The sequence below is a fragment of the Mobula hypostoma genome, chromosome 4 (assembly GCF_963921235.1).
Source record: "Mobula hypostoma chromosome 4, sMobHyp1.1, whole genome shotgun sequence".
Classification (NCBI taxonomy): Eukaryota; Metazoa; Chordata; class Chondrichthyes; order Myliobatiformes; family Myliobatidae; genus Mobula; species Mobula hypostoma.
The window spans coordinates 67,743,675-67,764,776 of record NC_086100.1 but is presented as its reverse complement, the minus strand read 5'-3'; the positions used below and the strand labels follow the sequence as shown (position 1 = coordinate 67,764,776).

The 21,102-nt window shown below is 41.6% G+C and overlaps 1 protein-coding gene and 1 long non-coding RNA gene across 20 annotated transcripts in view; one reads left to right on the top strand and one right to left on the bottom strand.

Annotated features, from left to right (window-relative positions):
• Window positions 1–21,102, bottom strand: part of LOC134345363 (SPRY domain-containing SOCS box protein 1-like) — a 368,280-nt gene that overhangs the window by 138,494 nt on the left and 208,684 nt on the right. The gene's annotated exons all lie outside the window — the stretch shown is intronic.
• LOC134345365 (uncharacterized) overlaps window positions 1–21,102 on the top strand; it is a 128,543-nt gene that overhangs the window by 62,780 nt on the left and 44,661 nt on the right. The window contains exon 5 of one of the 2 annotated variants that reach the window (XR_010017665.1): window positions 15,247–15,474. The exons of the other annotated variant lie outside the window; for it this stretch is intronic. This is a non-coding gene — a long non-coding RNA (uncharacterized LOC134345365). Of the gene's footprint in view, window positions 1–15,246; window positions 15,475–21,102 lie in introns of those variants that run through there. 2 annotated transcript variants of the gene reach the window in all.

The window sequence follows — 21,102 nt, the reverse complement described above, 5'->3', positions numbered from 1 at the left end:
AAAGTCAGGGCGCATCATGTTTGAGCCAGTTTCAGAGACAGAGATAGAGTTAGAGTGAGTAATTCGAAGACCAGTAAAGGCAGAGAAATTTGGTGCCCATCCACCTAAACCAGATGTGAGGTTGGATCGCTCTAAGCATGAAGCTGATATGGAGAGATCAAGAATAGCTTTGGGCTGGGTGATGAGATCTAGGCCCTGCGCCAGGGCACAGCAGGGCATGACCTGGTGTTTGGATGATTATTCCCGATAGACTGAAAAGCAGGGTCCTGGGACCAGAGGCGAGGTTTGGGTCGATTTTGCTTGTTCTTCTGCAACATTCACGCCCATCTTCGCGGCACTGAGGCTTGAGTCTTCTCCAGCTGCTACAAGTTTCATGCCTTCGAGTCTCACGGTGGCTTGCCCTGCTATATGAAGAACTTGAGACAGAGGCTTTGGGCCCACTCTGACTGTTCTGGGGATTCGGGTCTATGGACTCAATTTGTTTCAAAATGCTGTCGCTTGCTTCTATAGTTTGCATGAGTTGTGTTTTTTGCCTCTTTCACTGCGCTTTGGGTGTTGGTCTTTTTTTTAAATTGGGTTCTTTTGTGTTTCTTGTTTTTTGTTCTTTGCCTGTAAGGAGACAAAGCTCATGGCTGTATAATTATATATACATTTAGACATACTTTGATAATAAATGTACTTTGAGTCTTTTATGTGCTGTGGGTGCAACATGGTTCAGAGAAATCTTGTTTCATTTGGTTGTACAGTATCTATGTACAGTCAGATGACAATAAACTTGAACTTGATATACATGAATAATGAATGAACCAGAAGAATCATCCAGGCTATTGGTATGAATTAGGTATTTTCTTTGCCATTATATAGACAAATAATGGCCCAAGTTGAAAATCATTCACATCCATTTAGATTAAGCAGTGCAACTGAACACAATGCTAACCCAAAGGCTTGTTGAGAGTAAACTATCCCATAAAAATTTTACTGGGAATGACATATTGCTGAAATGTTGAAATGTAATTTACAAGGAAATGGGAAGTGTAATTGCACACCATTCATCTAACATCCAGCTTTGAAAGAGACAGACAGGAATGTATCAGAATTACTTATTGTAGAGGTTGAGATGAATCTGAATGTGGTTTCATTAAAATGTCTTATGGGGGAAACATATAAAGACTTCTTTCTGTGGAGCTGTTATAAAGCGATAGATTGAGGAACTTCTCAGGTCTGCTTCTGACCTGCTATTGTAATTTTGCCCCAGGTGCAAATGAGATTCAATTACACTTGTAGTGGAGCATGGGTGGCTCTGGGTAAATGCAATGATCGTTTGTAAGATTATTTTAGGTATAATATACAAGAAACAAGGGAGGGGAGAGAGGGGGAGGGGGAGAGGGGGAGAGAGGGGGAGGGGGAGAGGGGGGAGAGGGGGGAGATAGAGAGGGACAGAGGGGGAGATAGAGGGGGAGAAGAGGTGAGAGGGGGGAGATAGAGAGGGAGAGAGGGGGAGGGGGAGAGGGGAGAGGAGGAGGGGGAGGGAGGGGGAAGAGAGGGAGGGGGAGGGAGGGGGAAGAGGGGTATGGGGAGGGAGGGGGAGAGGGGAGGAGGAGGGAGGGGGGAGAGAGAGGGAGGGGAAGAGGGAGAGGGAGGGGGAAGAGGAAGAGGGAGGGGGAAGAGGGAGAGGGAGGGGGAAGAGGGAGAGGGGAGGGGAGGGAGGGGGAGAGGGAGAGAGGAGGGGAGAGAGGGTGCATTCACATGCAGAGAAGAGTTAAGAGTTGACGTTGTGGGCCGAGACCCTTCATCGGATCTTCGAACTCCTGTGGCAGCAAGAGATGATTCCATAAGATTTTAAAGGTACACCCCTCATCCACCTATATACACACACAAGTAAAAGGGAAATAAGCAATCCTGTCACAAGTATCGGAGAATGTCCTTGCTGTCACAGGCAAGATCTTCGCCAGGTTTCTTCTCAGCTGTCTCACATCAGACCTTGACCGGGGGTTCCTAACAAAGAGCTAGTGTGCATTCTGGAAAGACTGTGTGACTACAGACATGATGTTTGCTGCAAGAGAAATTTCAGCAGCAAAATGCTGAGCTGTTCTCTTGCTATATCAATCTGACTAAAGCCTTTGACACTGTTAGCAGAGAGGGTCTCAGGAAGGTGTTGGTGAAGTATGGATGCCCAAGCAAATTCATCACTATGGGGCCGCAATTCCATGATGGCATGTAAGCTCGAATTCAGGATAATAGTGAGACATCCAAGCTCTTCCCCATCTCAAATAGGGTCCAGCAGGACAGCGTCTTGGTGCCAATGCTATTCAGCCTGGTGTTTTCTGCCATGTTGACTGAGGCGGCGATGTAGGCATCAGCATCAGATTCCGTATTGATGGGAAACTGTTCAACCTCAGGAAGCTCCAAGCAAAACCTAAGCTTAAAATGGATATCATCAGAGAGACTTGCTTTTTGCTGATGACTGTGCCCTCAATGCTGTTCTAAAGATGATAGGCAGCGCTGTGTTGACAAGTTTTCTAATGCATGTACCAACTTTGGGTAAACCATCAACACCACTACTGAAGTAATGCATCAGCCTGTTTCAGGAAAATCATACTTTCAGCCAACCACCACAATCAACGGTCAAAGACTTAACAGGTTGGTGTATCTTGGCATCACACTGTCCCAGAACATCATCATTGATGATGACATAAATGCCAGGATCGCCACAGCAAGTGCAGCCTTGTCTAGAACAGAAGAGGCACAAGTCTGTAGATGAAGCTGAAGGTGTGTAGGACCCAAAGTACTTCCCACTCTGCTTTATGCCTGTGAAACATGGAGAGTGTACCAATGGCATGCCAAGAGGTGGAACCATGTCCATACAGACTGCCTCAGAGAGCTCAAGAAAAATGGCAAGAAAGAATCCCTGACACTGAGGCAATGACCAAGGCGGGTCTGCCCAGCATCTACTCTATCCTGCTCTAGTCCCAGTTAACACGGGGTAGGCAGCGTAGCTCATACGTCAGTCCATCAGCTGCCTAACAGACTGTTTTAAGGTGAACTACAGAAAGGAAATGCTATAAAGACACCCTGCAAAACTTCAGGGCCTTTGGCATCAATCCAGGTAGATAGGAACATCAATCCTCTCCCAGGATTGGGTTGAATGATGCTGCTCAGTCTATAAGGGTTCTGTGACACATAAGGCAAAAAGGACAATTGCAGCAGAGAGATGTAGGCTGCCTGGAAAGCCACAACCAGTGACCCCCAACCCAACATAGCTGCCATCTTTTGTCCAGATTGCCAAAGAATTTTGAGTGTGGATTGGCCTCTCCAGCCATCCCCTACAAATCGCAGATGACTAGAGTGGCTCTCATCATTGCATGATGGACGAAACAGCACAAGAAGTAAATGTACACAACTACAAAAACAGGTAAATGTATAAATATTACTGACATTTGAACGATACTCCAGTACTAAACTAGGAGGAAGAAAGTATCCTTTGAAGCAGTGGCTAAACAGACTATCTGGATATGTTAGTCACATACAAGTTAGGTGCTGTTTTGAGTTACATAAGTCACTTGCACTTCCAGCCTGGAATTAATGGACAGGATGATGCAAACCTGGATCGTCACTGTTTCTCCTCCAGCCAAATAGCTATGAATCCAACTGGAGAAACATAAATGACCATTTTCCTAAATGCCTCTAATTGAAACTCAAAGCCAACTTTTTGTAGGTCTTTATCGCTCACTGAAACAGGCTTTCAGCCTGACAAAAAAATGTCTTCCTCTCCATTATTAAGCGAAGAGAATAAGAGATTGTCAACCAATATTGAGACAAATAAAATAACAATTTTGTTTGAAAAACTACTACACGAAGTTAAAATAAACCCAAAATGAGCATTTAGTTTCCCATGCTGGTTTTATACTCCAGTCTGACAGCTTTGCAGTTTTATTACTGTGGTATCAGTGTTTCCAACAACATTGTGATGCACAAACAAAACAAGGTTGGTGGCCACTTCAATGGATATGCCAGCAGCCAAAACCAATACATCTCCATATCATCAAAAGTACTGGCCATCTGTGTCTTTCCAGTCGAATCTCACATTTACTAATGTGAAGTTTTTTTGGTTAAAAAGTATCAGTAGAATCAATGTGGTAACAGATTATACACAGACGGGTTTAGGAGCACTCATGGGAATGGAGTGTGAAATACAATAGGCAATGCATTGTTCGGTGGTCAGAAGCTAGATGCTATAACAAGCAGCTTTGCATTCAAGTCACACGGGGGATCTGCTACTCATTTAATATTTATAACGTGGTACTATGAAAATTAAATTACCACTTACACAGACACCAGAAAAATTAGCAAAGCAGATTTTAGAAACAGCATGTCCATGAATAAGCTAAGCATGGTCACTGTGGCTATCCAAAACATAATAAGATTTGAAACATAAGAAGACTGCAAAAATAAGTTGTAATGCAATGAGGGGAGTCAACAGAAAGGACTTTGCAGTGAGGTCAACAACCAGGGAACAGGAGAAGATGAGAAAACGTTTCCATTCAAAGGCTGTCAGGGGTCAGGAACTTGCTTTCTGAAAGGGTGGCAGAGGTAGAAACAACATCAGGTGTGTACTTAAAGAATTAGAATGTGCAGGGCCAGCGTGTTAATGCCAAAGATGGGATTGGCCTTTTTTAACCAGACTCAATGGGCTAAATGGCCTTATTCACTGTTGCAGATTTTTCATAATCTCGTGAAAATATAGTCAGTGAATTTATTATCCAAGTATGCATATGTTACCATATACTACGGAGGGATTCACTTCCTTGCAAGCATTTACAAAATACATTAGAATTTATGGGAAAACCATACATAAATGAACAATGACAAATAATTAAAGTTCAAAAGAAGACAAGTTGTGATCACGATATATTTCATAACTGTGCATTTATTTCTCCTAGTTTGGGCCAGGTCTGTGCTCGTGTGTCTTTTGACTAGAAGGACCACGGACCCAGGCATAGAAGTTCAATTGTGCTGGTTTCTGCCTGTCTGTATCTTGTTTTACGGCGGTCGGCATCCAGCTTAATGGTGCATTACCGCCACCCTCTGCTCCGGAATGTGCACTAGACATATATTCTAAATCCCTTCACCCAATCGCACGCACACACACACACAAACCTACACTTTACCCTCCCATCTTTGACCATCCTAGTACCCTATTCCTGTTTATCCATCATATCCTATAAAAAACCCCTGTACCCCTTTGTGCTGGTTTCATTGGGGTCACTATCCTTAAAGATCTGGAGGTTAATGAGCTCTTAGAGTTGTTCACATGAGTGTCTTGAACTCAGCAAATTGCCTATAATCAAACGATTAATGTAGTTCAATAGCAACTAACCATCTCCAATGCCAGCCATGTTGCAGTTAACATTTCAAATTAAGCAGTAAGTTAACCACACCCTGAAGAATGAGAAGTAGATATCTATTTCACTTTTACCCCAGCAAACATTTAATTCTTTAAAGTTAATGATCTGAGCTGCAAAAATGTGCAGCTGCTCTCTCTGAACAATCGGGACAAGATTACTGAAGCATTGAAATGATTCAATGTTTTTAGGAAAGGGATTTATCCAGAAAAAAACCCACCTTTCACCAGTGTTGTTTCTTTCTCTGCTTTCAGGAAACTAGTAGCTTTTTGCAGTGATTGAGTTTCACTAGTTTCGAAAACTTGCATATCTTGTACACTTTAAAAAGAAATAATTTGATTACAGGTGTCCCCCACTTTTCGAACGTTCGCTTTACGACACTTCGCTTTTACGAAAGACCTACATTAGTTACCTGTTTTCGCTAACAGGTGTTTTTACTGTTACGAAAAATGGCAGCGTGCGATAAGAGGCAGCACGTGCCCCGAGCAGAAAGCTCCTCCCCCAGACTGCATTCTAGCTGGCATTGCTTCAACACGTGAGCATCTGTGCTTTATGTCGATTTATTTTGAGTATCCATTTGCAAGATGAGTTCTAAGGTATCGGAAAAGCCTAAAAGAGCTTGTAAGAGTGTTACACTTAGCGTAAAACTAGACATAATTAAGCGTTTTGATGGTGGTGAACGAAGTAAAGACAAAGTGAGTTTGGCTTGTGGAAGCTGATGAAGATGATGTTGAAGAGGTTTTGGCATCCCACGACCAAGAACTGATAGATGAAGAGCTGATGCAATTGGAAAAGGAAAGGATAACAATCGAAACCGAATGCAGTAGCAAACGGACGGAAATTGAAGTCGTCCAGGAAGTGAACGTGAAGCAACAGCGTGAGATTTTCACTGCAATGATTCCAGAAAAGTACGACTTTAATTTTGAAAGGGTACATAGGTTTAGGGCATATTTGCAGGATGGTTTGAGTGCTTACAAAGAACTGTATGATAGAAAAATGCGCGAGGCTAAGCAGTCAAGCATACTGTCGTTTTTCAAGCCTTCCACATCAGCCGCAGCAAACAACGAACCTCGACCTTTGATATCCAGGCAGGCAGACATAGAAGAAGATGATCTGCCTGCCCTGATGGAAACAGATGACGATGAGATGACACCTCAGCGTCCCACCACCCCAGTGATCCCAACCTCTGGGCCACGGGCCAATACATTGCCACAAAGCATGCAGGAATGCGATTGCCGATTGTGTTGCCTCTGATCTGGGCCGACATTTACGTGCCGGGCAGCACCTAATTAATTAGCTTGTTTATTTCAGCCTTTTTCTTAAAGATGTGCTGGGTGCGTCCCGGCCACCACTGCACGCTTTGCGGATCGGTATCGGTCCACGGCCTGGAGGTTGGGGACCACTGCACCACCCCAGCCTCCGACGACTCATCTTAAAACACCATCATCAGTGTGCTCTGTGCTCTCTTCCCAATTCCGGTAATTATTTCTACTTTATATAGGCAGTGTATTTTTATGTGTTATTTGGTTGATTGGGCAGCTTCATAGCTGAAAGGTTACTGGAGAGAGTGTTTCTGCCGAGAACACTTGCGTGAGATTTTTGCTACAGTGGACAGTGTGACAATGATTGTAGAAAAGTATTCCTACTTCATATAGGCTGTGTATTTATCATATCATTCCTGCTTTTACTATATATTACTGTTATTTTAGGTTTTATGTGTTATATGGCAAGATTTGGTAGGTTATTTTTTGGGTCTGCGAACGCTCACAAATTTTTCCCATATAAATAAATGGTAATTGCTTCTTCACTTTACGACATTCCAGCTTATGAACCGTTTCATAGGAATACTCTACCTTCGGATGGCGGGGGAAACCTGTATCTCAAAAACAAGAGAAAATCTACAGATGCTGGAAATCCAAGCAACACACCCAGAATGCTGCAGGAACTCAGCAGGCCAGGCAGCATCTATGAAAGAGAGTACAGTTGATGTTTTGGGCCAAAACCCTTCAGCAAACCAGAAGGAAAAAAAATGAGGAGTCAGAGTTAGAAGGTGAGCAAGGGGAGAGAGATGCACAAGGCAACAGGTGAAACCAGGAGGGTGGTGGAGGAGTGAAGTAAAGAGTTGGGAAGATACAGGACTGGAGAAGGGGGAAACCAATAGGAGAGAACAGAAGGCCATGGAAGAAAGACAAGGGGGAGGAGCAGCCAAGGGAAGTGATGGGCAAGCACGGAGATATGGTGAGAGGGGGAAAAGGAGATTGGAATGGTGAGGTGGGGGGGGGGGCATTACTGGAAGTTCGAGAAATTGATGTTCATGCCATCAGGCTGGAGGCTACCCAGACGTAATATAAGGTGTTGCTCTTCCAATCTGAGTGTGGCCTCAACACGACAGTAGAAGAGATATAAACTGTCATGTCGTACTGGTAATGGGAAGTGGAATTGAAATTAAAATGGGCAGCCACTGGGAGATCCCGCTTTTTCTGGCAGATGGAGAGTAGGTGCTCAGCGAAGCGGTCTCCCCATCTACATCAGGTCTCACCGATATACAAGAAGCCACACTGGGAGCACCGAATACAGTAGATGACCCCAGTACACTTTCAGGTGAAGTGTCACCTCACCTGGAAGGCCCTGGATGGTCGTGAGGGAGGAGGTGTAGGGGCGGGTGTAGCACACGTTCTGCTTGCAAGGGTAAGTGCCAGGAGGGAGATCAGCGGGGAGGGACAAATGGACAAGGGAGTCACGTAGGGAGTGATCCCTGCAGAAAGTGGGGGGGGGGTGGGGAGGGAAAGATGCGCTTGGTGGTGGGATCCCATTGGAGATGGCAGAAGTTATGTAGAATTATGTGCTGGATGCAGAGGCTGGTGTGATGGTAGGTGAGGTAAAGAGGAACCCTATCCCTGATGGGGTGGCCGGAGGATGGGGTGAAGGCAGACATGCGCAAAATGGAAGACAGCTTTCACCTCCTCTCCCCCACCTTCTAACCTGACTCCTCATCCTTTTTCTCCAGTCCTGCTGAAGGTTCTCGGCCCAAAACATCAACTATACTCTTTCCATAGATGCTTCCTGGCCTGCTGAGTTCCTCCAGCATTTTGTGTGTGTTATTAATTTGATTATTTATTCATTTACTATAAGTAGGACCTCAATGAAGTCAAACTGGCTGTAAATTTGTCTTTACTGATATAGTGTTATGACCAAAGTAACTTATTGATCATAGTACATCTCTGCAGGGTAAGATGGATGGTTTTCACAAATATTTGCATTTGGCATAAACATCTGAATGAAATTGACTGATTAGCATAAGGAAGATGGATGCAATTTTAGTAAGAAAGAGATTATCAGTGAATGATTATAATTTATTTATCCTCAATTAACCCACCATCTTGTACAAGGGATTCCAATCCGTTTTCAAATGATGCACAATAATACTTCACTGTGCAGTAGGCTATTACAGGAGGGTATGACACCTGGTTATATCTGCACGAATTTGGTTCACTGAAAGTAAATTCATTACTATCAAAAATAAAATACTAGGAGCTCGTGGTATTAAATTCCAGTCCATATTAAAATAAATGCATTTTGATGTGTGGGGCAGGAAGTGTGTGGAAATATCACTGCAACAGACAGATTTTGAAAAGGAATTGTCTTGCTAATGTACCAGTGTACGTGGAGTGAGTTTAAAGCATTTTGGCACAGTAAAAAAAATAAATTTGATTTCTAGAGCTTTTGGATGGAGCTGTTAATGCTTTTTGATTAGGTTTAACAAGGTGTGTATTAATATTACTGGTCATACGAATCAGGCACGTTGACTCAATGGCTATCAACAGTGTACACTGGATGCCAAGGCTTGTCAAAGTTTTAAAAGTGGAATTAAAGCAGCTTTTACCATCTGAATTTTCTGTGCAATCCTTTTATATAATGGGCCAGAAGCATGCTCATTTTCTTCCTTTTGTGCAGTACTTTAGTATCTTAGGCAATTGATGTAAAACTAAGTTTTAAGCACCCTAGAATTTATTTAAAGATCATAGTAACATAGAAAAAATCAGAAGCAGTAGTATGTTTCTGGTGGAAACTGCAAGAAGTTTTGTTAGATGTAAGATGTGAATTTCAGAAGTAATCAAAACCAGAGGGTACAAATGCAGAGTCATACATTAAAATAAATTAAGGATTTTTAAATCAAAGTCAGGCAGGAGGTTTTGAATTTAAAATACCGTTCATGTGAGCTCTCATTTAATTACTGTGGATAAATTATTACTAGAAAAAATGCACAAAATTCACTTCTGACAAGAATGTATTGCTATATTAACAATATTAGACATTAATGAGTACATACTGGAAATTGTGTAGAATTACATGTTAAATGCTATTGAAAATTATTGTTTGAATTGTCGTGCACATAATCTTCCATATGCTTACTAATATTTTAATACAATCAACCTCTAAACATTTTTCTTAGTACCTTGACCAAATTTTAAAATCTGGATTCCTTACTAAAATCTGATGCTAGAAACTAGCTATGAGTTTTTGCAGTTTTTACCATTGTATTAAGGATGTCCTTTGTTATTGACTCCATGATAATGAGTGAAAGCCTGGACATATCAAGTGAGAATGATGTGAGAAATTAGTGGAAAACTTAACATTTATGATCTTGTCACAACATACCAATTGCTGCCCAGCTTGGAGAAAGGTCTGCTTTAGTAGTAATTTGATTAATTACAATTCTGTGGTTTGTACAGACTGCAGCCACATTACTGAGTGTATGTGTAATTCCGTGGTGAAGGTGTTTACAAATTGAACTGCTTTCCCCTGGAAGATGTTGAGCTCAAATATTGCTGCAATTGCATTCCTTCCTGATATACACCGTCATCGAATTAATCAGAGGCAACCAATCCATTTGTGTTTTATATAACCATGCCTATCCTGCCCCTTTTCAATGTTCGCAAAAATTTATTACTGAGGTAATGTCAATAACAATTGTCAAAATATATTACTACCAGATAGTATTTAATTAATCATGTTATATATTAAATCTATTCCTAAATTTTTGCTCTTTTCACATCAGTTCAATTGGAAAGCTGTGGTTCGTCCCTCAAAAGAAATATACTTGGCAAATATATTCCTTTTAGAGTCATGGAAAAAGTTTAGCACAGAAATAGGCCCTTTGGCCCATCAAGTCTGTGGTGAACCATTTAAACTACCTACTCCCATCAACTTGTACTGGGGCCATAGCCCTCCAAACCCCTACCATCCATGTATCTTAAATGTTGAAATCAAACTCACATGCCCCACTTGTGCTGACAGCTCCTTCCACCCTCTCATGACCCTCTGAATAAAGAAGTTTCTCCTCATTTTCCTCAAACTTTTCACCTTTCACCCTTAACCCATGACCTCTGGTTGTAGTCCCATCCAATTTCATTCACTAATTCCCAAAGAGGAGCTTTCACTAATAATTCAATTGAATTCAAGATGATGAGTAGATGAGGTCTGTGATTTTCTACTTTAAGCCTATCCTAAACTAGCTGGCAGCAAAGATTTGACCTTCATGGGAAATAATACCGAGTTTCCATTCTGATTACTGCCCAGGAAATGCTTCTGGCAGTGGCCATGTAGTTTCCAGATATAGATCACCATAGGGCAACCTCTCTGCAGATTGGTGTCATGACATCTTGTTCTCAAGATACACATACCGTGTGTTTCATAAACACGGGGCACCTGATAAACAGGCTGTAGTTCTATTGGACAAAGTAGTTCAAGGCCCGATCCATGAAAGGCAGCTTGGCTTGGGGAACAGTGATTGAGCTCCAATGCCATATCTAGGATTGCAGATGACTCCACTGTCATTGGCCAAATCGTAGATGGTGACAAATCAGCTATATAGGAGGATATTTAAAATCTGGCCGAGGAGCGCTACAACAACAACCTCTCACTCAATGCTAGCAAGACCAATGAGCTGATTATTGACTTGAGGAAGAAGCTGGAGGTCCATGAGCCAGTCCTCACTGGGTGGAGAGGGTCAGCAATTTCAAATTCCTCAGTGTTGTCATTTCAGAAGATCTGTCCTGGGTCCAGCATGCAAGTGCCATTACAAAGAAAGCACTGCAGCACCTCTGCTTTCTTAGAAGTTTGTGAAGATTCAGCATGTCATCTAAAACTCTGACAAACTTCTATGGATGTGTGGTGCAGACTATACTGATTGGTTGCATCACAGCCTGGTACAGACCCACCAATGCCCCCGAGTTGAAAAGACTACAAAAAGTAGTGGATACCGCCCAGTCTATCATGGATAAAGCCTCCCACTGTTGAGCATTATCTACATGAAACACTATCACAAAAAAGCAACTTCCATCATCAGCGGCCCCCACCACCCAGGAAATGTCTCTTCTCGCTGTTGCCATCAGGAAGAAGCTATAGGAGCCTCAAGACCCATACAGCCAGGTTCAGGAACAGTTATTACCTCTCAACAATCAGGCTCTTGAAACAGAAGGATAACTTCACTCACCCAACACTGAACTATTGTCATAACCCCATTGGCTTTAGTTCTCCATTGCTTTTTCTGCAGAAGGCATGAGAGAGGCAAAGAAGAAGTAGGTATAATTTGACCACATCCTTTTGATCTAGAACTCATGGTGATGAGCAACTTTATAAAGGTGGAAAGAGTGGTATAGTAAAAGGATTGGCGCTGTGGTCCAAAGCAAATCTTGAACTCAAATGCAAAGAAACTGCAAAAAGCATTTTCTAGACAAATACTAGGGTGACAGATGGAATTATTGGCTTTGGAACAGAGTTTGCAAAGGGGACAGAAATAGTGGCTTCAAATTAACTGGCAGACATTTGAGGAAACTTCAGTCCATATATACACTATACTGATTAACCTGATACTTTAGTGACAAAGGAAGCCTCAAGAAAAGTGGTATTGAACCAAGATGGATGCTGTCTTTCTGGATGATGTTACATTATCCCATTTGAGTGGATGTAATAAGAGTGCTTATTTTGAAAGTGCCTGCTTTGAGGATAATATTTGTAAGTAGTTTAATTACTTTATAGATTAAGTTTAATATTTAAATCAGCACATTGGCTTTAATTTAAATTGAAAACACTTAAAAGTCTTGAAAAGGAGGATATAGAGAGAATGTTCCCTCCTGGTCACTATTTATAAACAGCGATTGCCTATTTATGACAGAGGGGACAAAAACCATTTAGAGAACTGACTCTTTCTGGAATTGCCTTCTAAAGTACGTTGAAGTGTTTTTGAAGTCAAAGGTAGAAAGGTACTTGATAAGAAAGGGAGCAAGAATCACCAAGAGAAGATGGGACTGCAGAGTTGCAATTACAACCAGATCACCTATTGTCTCATTAAGTACCTTAAGAGGGTGAGCAGCCTACTCCTAATTCATGAACACTTTTACACTGGAGTATTTAGTACATAACTCAGAAGCCTTCACAGCTGCACTCAAGCACTATGATTGGAATTACTTGATTATTTCTTACTTAGTTGTGAGAAGTAATCAAATAATCGCAAGTATAAAAGAGATTCTACCATTGAGATTCTACCTTGATCTCCAGTCTCTACCGAGTTAGCTGATGTCACCCCCTGAGCTGCAGCTGCAGCAGTGTAACACTCCTATCAGTTCCAGACAAGGACAATAGAATATCCTTTTCTCCAAGGATTTTGCCAAGAGGTAGAACACTGTGTACAGATGAGATTAGGCCTGTTTTTATTTTTTATTTCACCCCTCCCCCACGTCCCCCAAGGTAACATATTTTCTATTTTAGTCAACTTACAAATACTGTTACACTTTTTTCCTGCTTTCCACATCTTGAGTCTCTAGTCATGCGGGGGGGGGGGGGGATAACTCCCTCCATGATCCCCTTGTCCATTTGTCCATCACCACCATCTCCCTCCTGGCACATAACCCTGCAAGCAACAGAAATGCTACACCTGACCATTCACCTCCTCCCTTACCTCCATTAAGGGCCCCAAGCAATCCTTTCAGGTGAGGCAACACTTCACCTGTGAATCTGATGGAGTCATCTATTCCCCATTCAGGCCTCTTACTACTTCTCCTCACTTGCCTATCACCTCCCCCTCATGCCCCTCATTCATCCCCATCTCCTATGGTCCAATCTCCTCTCTTATCAGATTCCTTCTTCTCCAGCTGTTTACCTTTCCCACCCACCTGCCTTCACCCATCACCTTCCAGCTATTCCTCCTCATCCCTCCCCCCACCTCTTTATTCTGGCATCTTCCACCTTCCCTTCCAGTCCTGAAGGAGGATCTCGGCCCAAAACATTGACTATTTATTCATTTCCAGAGATGTTGCCTAGCTCGCTGAGTTCCTCCAGCATTTTGTGTGTGCCTTGCTCTGATCTTTGTATTGCTTTGCAGTCTCACCAGCCCACATTAAATCCTGTGTAGCAAATTCTTTCTCTCTAATACTTAACCAGAAATACCTGCAGACCTTGGTTTGCAATATACATTTTGCCATTCACTAATTATCATTTTCAGCTCATCTCACGAACAGTAGAACAATGAATAAACAATAAGTGTCTTCATTCTATTGTCAATTTCTTTCTCATCCTCTTAGTTGAACCTCAAATACCCAAATTTTGTTTTGTGACCATTTATCCTCAACCTGAGCAATTTTAGCTCTAAATCTTCAAATGCTGACAAAGAGCAAGAGTTTTCTCAAAAGTGCTCCTTTTGACTGCAATTGCACTGCTACAGTATCCCTGCTGCAGTCTCTCCTGCACAGGGGTTCCCAACATTATGATGTAATGCTCTTGGATTCCCTGGCATTTTTTCAGGACCAAGTGAGACAGAGCTAAGACAAGCCAATGCTTTGTTAACAGCCGAAAGTTGTGTTAACCAGCTCTCAGACAAGTCCAAGAAAGAATTTCTGTTAGGATTTACAGAGCATTTCAGAATTCAACAGTAAATTCAGATGACAGCCAGTTTATGAGACCATTAATTCAAAAAGTGTGTTCTCTGTATACAGTATAAACTTTTCATTCATGGTATATCCAGATCAGGCTGTAAAGCCACCTTTTGTATACATCCTACTCAGTTCAGACATACAGCATACATTTTTGCATCAGTGAACAAGGACAAATGTGTACTGGATAAGTAAATGGCTTAAGACCAACATTTCTACAGTTGAGTGTAATGAAGTAGGAACTCAAACTCATGGGCCTAGATTTCAATGTGCGATTTATTAAATATACCACAAATCATTCTCATTTTAGTTAATAAGCTCAGCTTTTGTAAAGAAACAATGTTAAATAAATCTAGAAATAAGTTCACAATTAATTTAGGTCACTCGAGGAAGTCTGGTAATCAATTCACTCATATAGAACTAGATTCAGACTGAATACATCAACAGCAAGAAGGTTGAAACAATTAACAATATCCTAAATAATTAAATCAATGCTTTGCCAATCAAATACATTGCACTCCACATCTTAGAAATAGAATATAGAATATAAGCATCATTAGCACAACAAGCTAGGCTGCAGGATAAGGCGCAAAGCACATAAATTACCCAGAACCATGAACAGCCTATACTTGTTTTCACAGGATTCATAACCTGATACCCATGAGCCCAGTTTATTGGGAACTCATGATTTTAATGTCTTACTAAAGGAGAGATTTATAGTGAAACTGGGAATTGCCTTTGGACTGTCAATTTCACAGAAATCAATGATGACGACGACGACGATGTCGACTCAGGCCTGAGAGGCCAGCGTTGGGCATTTTTATGCCTTGCAAGGTGTGGAACGAGAGACTGTATGGCGGGCCACTCCTCAAACAGACATTTTTCAGTATAGTATTTTTCTTTTATTTTACGAGGTCGAGTTGCGAGCTCAACACTCAACCCGGCACGGATGGAAAGTGTACTTGGCAACGGCCTGACTGGATTCGAACCTGGGAATCTCCGTTCTGGAGTCCAGCGCTGATGTCACTGCGCCACCAGCCAATCGAAATCAAAAAGCATTAAAAATGTACCACTAGACAAGTAGACTAGGCTGCAAAATTTTATTAACTTGCTTTTGAAGAGTCCAGAGTAGCAGTACCTTAATCACTCATTTTGCAAATGGTAGTGTTAATTACATAATTAAATTGTGGGGATGGAGAGGCCTCAAAAGTTTTGAGATTTTCAGCACTTTTCTATTCTATCATAAATATATCTACCATAACAATATGCACTGTGATTAAAGCAAAATTTGCAATGAGATGCCTTCCTGAATTAGAGATCCAGGGAGTGTACTGGAGCGGGGGAGGGGGGGTGGATGAGAAGAAAACCACCCAGTGCTTTGAAATGCTATGCACTAAGTGAAATCTGAATTTTTTTAAAAAAGTTAATATTCAGAACCATCCCTATCTCTGAAAGGGCATATCTTCCAGTGCCAACATTTAGCTCACAGCATTCAGAGATAAACTTGTTAGTTTGAAAGGAAGGAGGTGCTTTGATGGTAAGACACTGAAAGAGAAAGATAACTTATCTAGTCGGTCTCCTTGTTATTCCAAAGGTGAAAAGATGAAAGAACCTTCACAGCATTTTTCACCGCCTCACGACACACAAAGGCAGCTGACAGGCAAGTGCCTTCTGAAGTGCAATCACTGTAGCAATTCAGTCAAGAAACGCAGCAGATGTGTACTCAGCCACGTTCCACAAAGAGCAAAATTTTCAGTGACAAACTGCAATGTCACCACAAAACTTTTGTCTTTCTCACTTGTAACCTATACATTCAGCAATCATTCAGTTTGGATGTGAATGGAATAAATTAAACCATCCCTAGGGAAGAAAATCTTCCAGCTACCAATGTAGATTAGGGGACCACCTCATTAAGCATCTTCGCTCTTTCCACCACAAAAGGCAGGGTCTCCCAATGGCCATGTTGTTGCATGGATGAAATTACTGGAGAGGCAGAGTCACTGGTAGATGAAATGCAGCTTCTTTATTCGACACAACAAGCAGGCATCATACCAACGGAGACGCTTTCCGCAGAAAGGTCTGTTAGCTCAATGTGGGCTCGATATTTATACGCTAAACACAAAGGCAATCGCTACTTAAAAGTTATAGACAATGCATAGACAATGCTTCCTATTGAAGCTACATACGAAATATCACACCATCCTTTCCTTCCGACGCCAACATGTCTGGGTTGGTATCCACAGCCTTTAGGAATGTAAGTTAAGTCTACGATACATTTATTTGTCATTTCCCATGCTAACATAGAAGACAATTAATATTTATAATGTACAGATAATACTGTTTTCAAAACTACAGCATCAGGCGCCAGAAGTATCTGGTATTTACACCTTTTAGGAAGCCCATTGTGGTGGACTCAATCCACAGTCCTTTGTCAAACATTAAAATAGAAGTCTGGTGGCCAAAGTCATTTAAGTGTAAACAAATCATGAACCCAAAAAAATCCACTCGAACAGGCCACACATTTCAATTTAACTTCCCATTCCCAATCTGACATTTCTGTCCCTGACCACTTCGATAGGTTGAATGGCCTAATTCTACTCGATTGTCTTATGGTCTCAGGATCTTATTTCATATTCTGCCTGGGTACCCTCCAACCTTATATCATAAACAGCGATTTCCCTAACTTCAAGTAAGTTCTCACCCCTCTATAATTGCTGCCTGACTTCCCGAGTTCCTCCAGAATTTTGTGAGTATCGCTTAAGATTTCCAGCATCTGCATAATGTGATGTTTACGTTTAGCTCCGCTTCACAAGGAGTTACTTAAATTTGATCATCTGGCAGTAGGATACCAGCTGGATCAGGCTGGCCACTGTTTTTAACTCTCCATTGAGTCGAATATAAAATATTGTGCAAGGTCTCTAAAATGCAACCAATCCATTTTCCATTATGTGGATTAGTTTAAAATCAGCTCTATATACTGTATATTCCCCTCCTGCTTCAATGACCAATATGGATGCCACTTTCACAGTTTATCTGCTGCTGACTTGAAGCAAATACAAGTAGAACTCGACATGGTCTGGTTAGGATTGAGGAGGACTTTCTTCCTCTCCAGTTTTCTGCCTTCTGAAGTGGCTGTTGAGGAAGGCTTTATTATAGAGGAGGCAGGCAGTGCTGAGCAGGTGCTCTGGTGTCTGTTGAACTTCCAAAACATGGACTGAAATTGGGGCCTATATTTCTAGGGAAGTCACCTTAGGAGAAGATGCTTCTATCTAGCCACTGAATGTGGAGCTTCTTGTGGACAGAGTGTTAGTGGGTATTCTTCAGTGCTTTGATGTGGCTGCACCACCAAACTGAAACATACAGGAGTGCACGGGTCACTGCTGCCAGGGAGATCATGAAACTTTACACTAGCTTTCAAACAGCTATCTTTATTAAGAAATAACCTCTGAGAGGTAGGAGGTGGCCCACCTTTTCCATCATATATCATGATAGGTTCTTGTTAGGTGATAGGGCAGCTTGAAAGGTTTTTAAATTTGCAGATATTTTCTCCACAGGTTCAATGAATATTTGATGATGAATATATATATATATATGTGTGTGTGTGTGTGTGTGTGTGTGTGTGTGTGTGTGTGTGTGTGACAGCTCAACAATTGCAGTAAGGATAGCAATGGTTCTGCAGTGAAGTTGCGGTCAAACAGACTAGTTCCACTCCAGCTGGAAGTTGAGGCATAGGAATGTACTGGAAAAGAATGGAAGTATAGAGGGAGTGACACAGACTTGCTTGGAACAGTACTGCAACAAGTTTGGTTCTGCTGTGACCCACTGGTTAAGATTATAATTTGCTTGTAATTGCAAAGCAGGCAGAAGATGGAGATGGATTTCTGGTGGCAGCCAGATTTGTGAAGAAAGCATCACGATTCCTCTCTATTAACAGAGTCAAAGGCCACATATCGTGTATGATGGAACTCTCTTGTATTTCTCCTGAAGTCGATACAACGTGAAGATCATTCTAATGCCTCCAGAAAGATGGGACCCATGCTGTCATTCAGGGAGCAGCACCTTGGGGGGTGGACCCTGGTTTTGAAATTCTCAAAGACAGAAAGCAGGAAGTTCCCTGAACAGTTATAACAGAGTAAATTGATTCCTCTCTCTTTTTATATCTATATGTGGCAGTGGTTAGAGAGTCTTCCAGCATACCAATATGTTCTCTTCATCCCATGAAGTTCTGTAGACTTGTCCAAGATTCCTCTTTGCCAGGTTTTAAAATGTCAAAAGAGATAGCTTCAAAGTGTTCCTTCCAGCAAGCAATAATTGCTTCTCTGACATTAAATTCACTTCCATTCTTGGCTCTCAGAGAGTCAACAACTGGATATTTGGGCCATTTATGACCTTGACATAGTTGATGAATCTAGTATGTTAGTTATTAGTAAATTGCTGAACTTCCCGCTTTCTTTCTATCCACCATTTATTTTTAGGTAATGAGTTTCTGTTGGACTTTGGTCTGTGAAATTATTTCCTTTCCCTTACAATGCAGGATAAGTTTGCATTTGCAGTTAATTAGCTCCAGAATCTCCTGATCATTCTCACTTTCTGGAAGCAAAAAACTAGATTCTCTTCAAAAGTGGTGATAACGTTAGCTTGGTGTCAACAAGTTGGTTGTGAGCCATCTTTGAAAGCACTCCAAGTCCATCAATGGTGATTTTTTTTTTGTGGAAATGTTTCTGCTGTCAGCATTGTTCTGAAGCCAGATGGATGGATTTCATTTAGTAGATGAGATGGTGGATAATCTAGAGGGCGTCATTACCTCATGTGGGACAGTCTAAGATACCCTTTTCAACGCAACACACACAAACTATTGGAGGAACTCAGCAGCCAGGCAGTATCAATTAAAAAGAGTACAGTCGATGTTTTGGACCAAAAACCTGCAGCAGGACTGGAGAAAGAAAGCTGAGGAGTGGAATTAAAAGGTGGAGGGAAGCGAAAAAGAAACATCAGGTGACAGGTGAAACCTGAAGTGGGAGTGACGAAGTAAAGAGCAGCAAAGTTGATTAGTGAAAGAGACAGAAGGCCATGGAAGAAAGAAAAGGTGGGGGTGAGGAGCACTAGAAGGAGGCGATGGATGCCACCCCCCATCTTCTAAATCTACTCCTCTGCTTTTTTTTCCAGTCCTGCTGAAGGGTTTCGGCCAAAACGTCCACTGTATTTTTTTCCATTGATGCTTCCTGACTGTTGAGTTCCTCCAGCATTTTGTGTGTGTTACTCAGATTTCCAGCATCTGCAGATTTTCTCGTTTGTGACTAGATATCCTTTTGCTCTCTTACTTACATGACACAACTTAAAGTCAACAGCGACCGGATTAGAGATGTTGCAAAGAAAGCTGGTGTTTCCAAGTAAACAGTACTAACTAACAAACTCAGCGCTTGTCAATGAAAAGTTTACAGGTGGGCCCTAATAAAGGAAAAGGAATTGAAATACAAAAAAAATGCAACTATTAGAAACCTGAAATAAAATCATAAAATACTTGGGATACTCAGCAGGTTAATCTGTATGTACAGAATAAAACAGAGTTCATAGTTCAGGTCAGACTTTGTAGGACTTGAGGGGCCTTCAAAATGGTTCGCAGTCAACTTGTTGACACTAAGCTATCGTTGTCACCACTTTTAAAGAGGATCTTGTTTTCACTTCTGGAAAGTGAAAACGATCAGTAGATCCTGCAGTTAATTTTACTATGCAAACACAAAAGAGCTCAGTATGTAAGTAGCCCTGCTCCAAACTGCATCCTTTGTAATAGACCACCATTGATAGAAACAGAATAAAACGATTACAAGAGTGGGGCAACATGTTCAATTAACACATCAATTGAAATCAAATTTTGTTTTAACATAGTACCTCTCAAGCCAAGATCCGATAATATCTACTGGCAGCCTTATCCCAAGGAGATATTTTGAGTCAATTTTTACAGATATGATTTCACTGGAAAGAAAATTATGTTGCACTTAGCTGCAGTAACATAGCTGAAAATTTCAACCATTCAGATGGCACTCAGGCAGATTATGTCTTACTGTTACAGAATTAGTATCGGAAGAGAATTGTACACCCTTGGGCTGAAACATCTCAATCTATCTTTGCAACTTTATTGCAGTAGCACTGAAGCAAGTTGAAATGTCAATTAAAAAATTCTAATGTCTTTCGGATATGCTGCATCTTTCCCTGCTCGCAATCTGATTTCTTTGCAGGCTACTCCAACTCTATGGGATTGTGTAGGGAGAGGCTGATGAATAACAAATGGTGTGCTTTGTTGCCATATTTGCTAAACCTGTCTTTTAAACAAACATTTACATGCACGCTATGCAGAGCAGATTACTCAGCAACACACATCAATACGAGTTCCTTGTCGACTTCCTCATGCTTGCTTTTTGTGGCACTGCAAGTTGTGCCTGGTTACCTCAGTACACACACAAGTGAGCTTTGCCTCGGTACCACACGTTCTGTATCGGAGTGGGCGGAAGGAATTCCAAAGCCCACTTCTGGAGTGGGTTTTCTTATATATACAAAGGTTCCTCCAACTGAAAATAAGTATATTAGTCTATCCCAGCTTCGAGCGAATGATCCAAGGGTTCTGCAAAACCGAGAGTCAAATAAAACCAGCAGTCTGACAAAAAGACACAGTAGAAGGATAAAAGCTGGAAAGGAAGTGGAGTGTGAAGTATTGCAATAAACAGTGGAATGATCAAAGGAGAATCACAGATTAGATTATCAGGCTAAAGTAC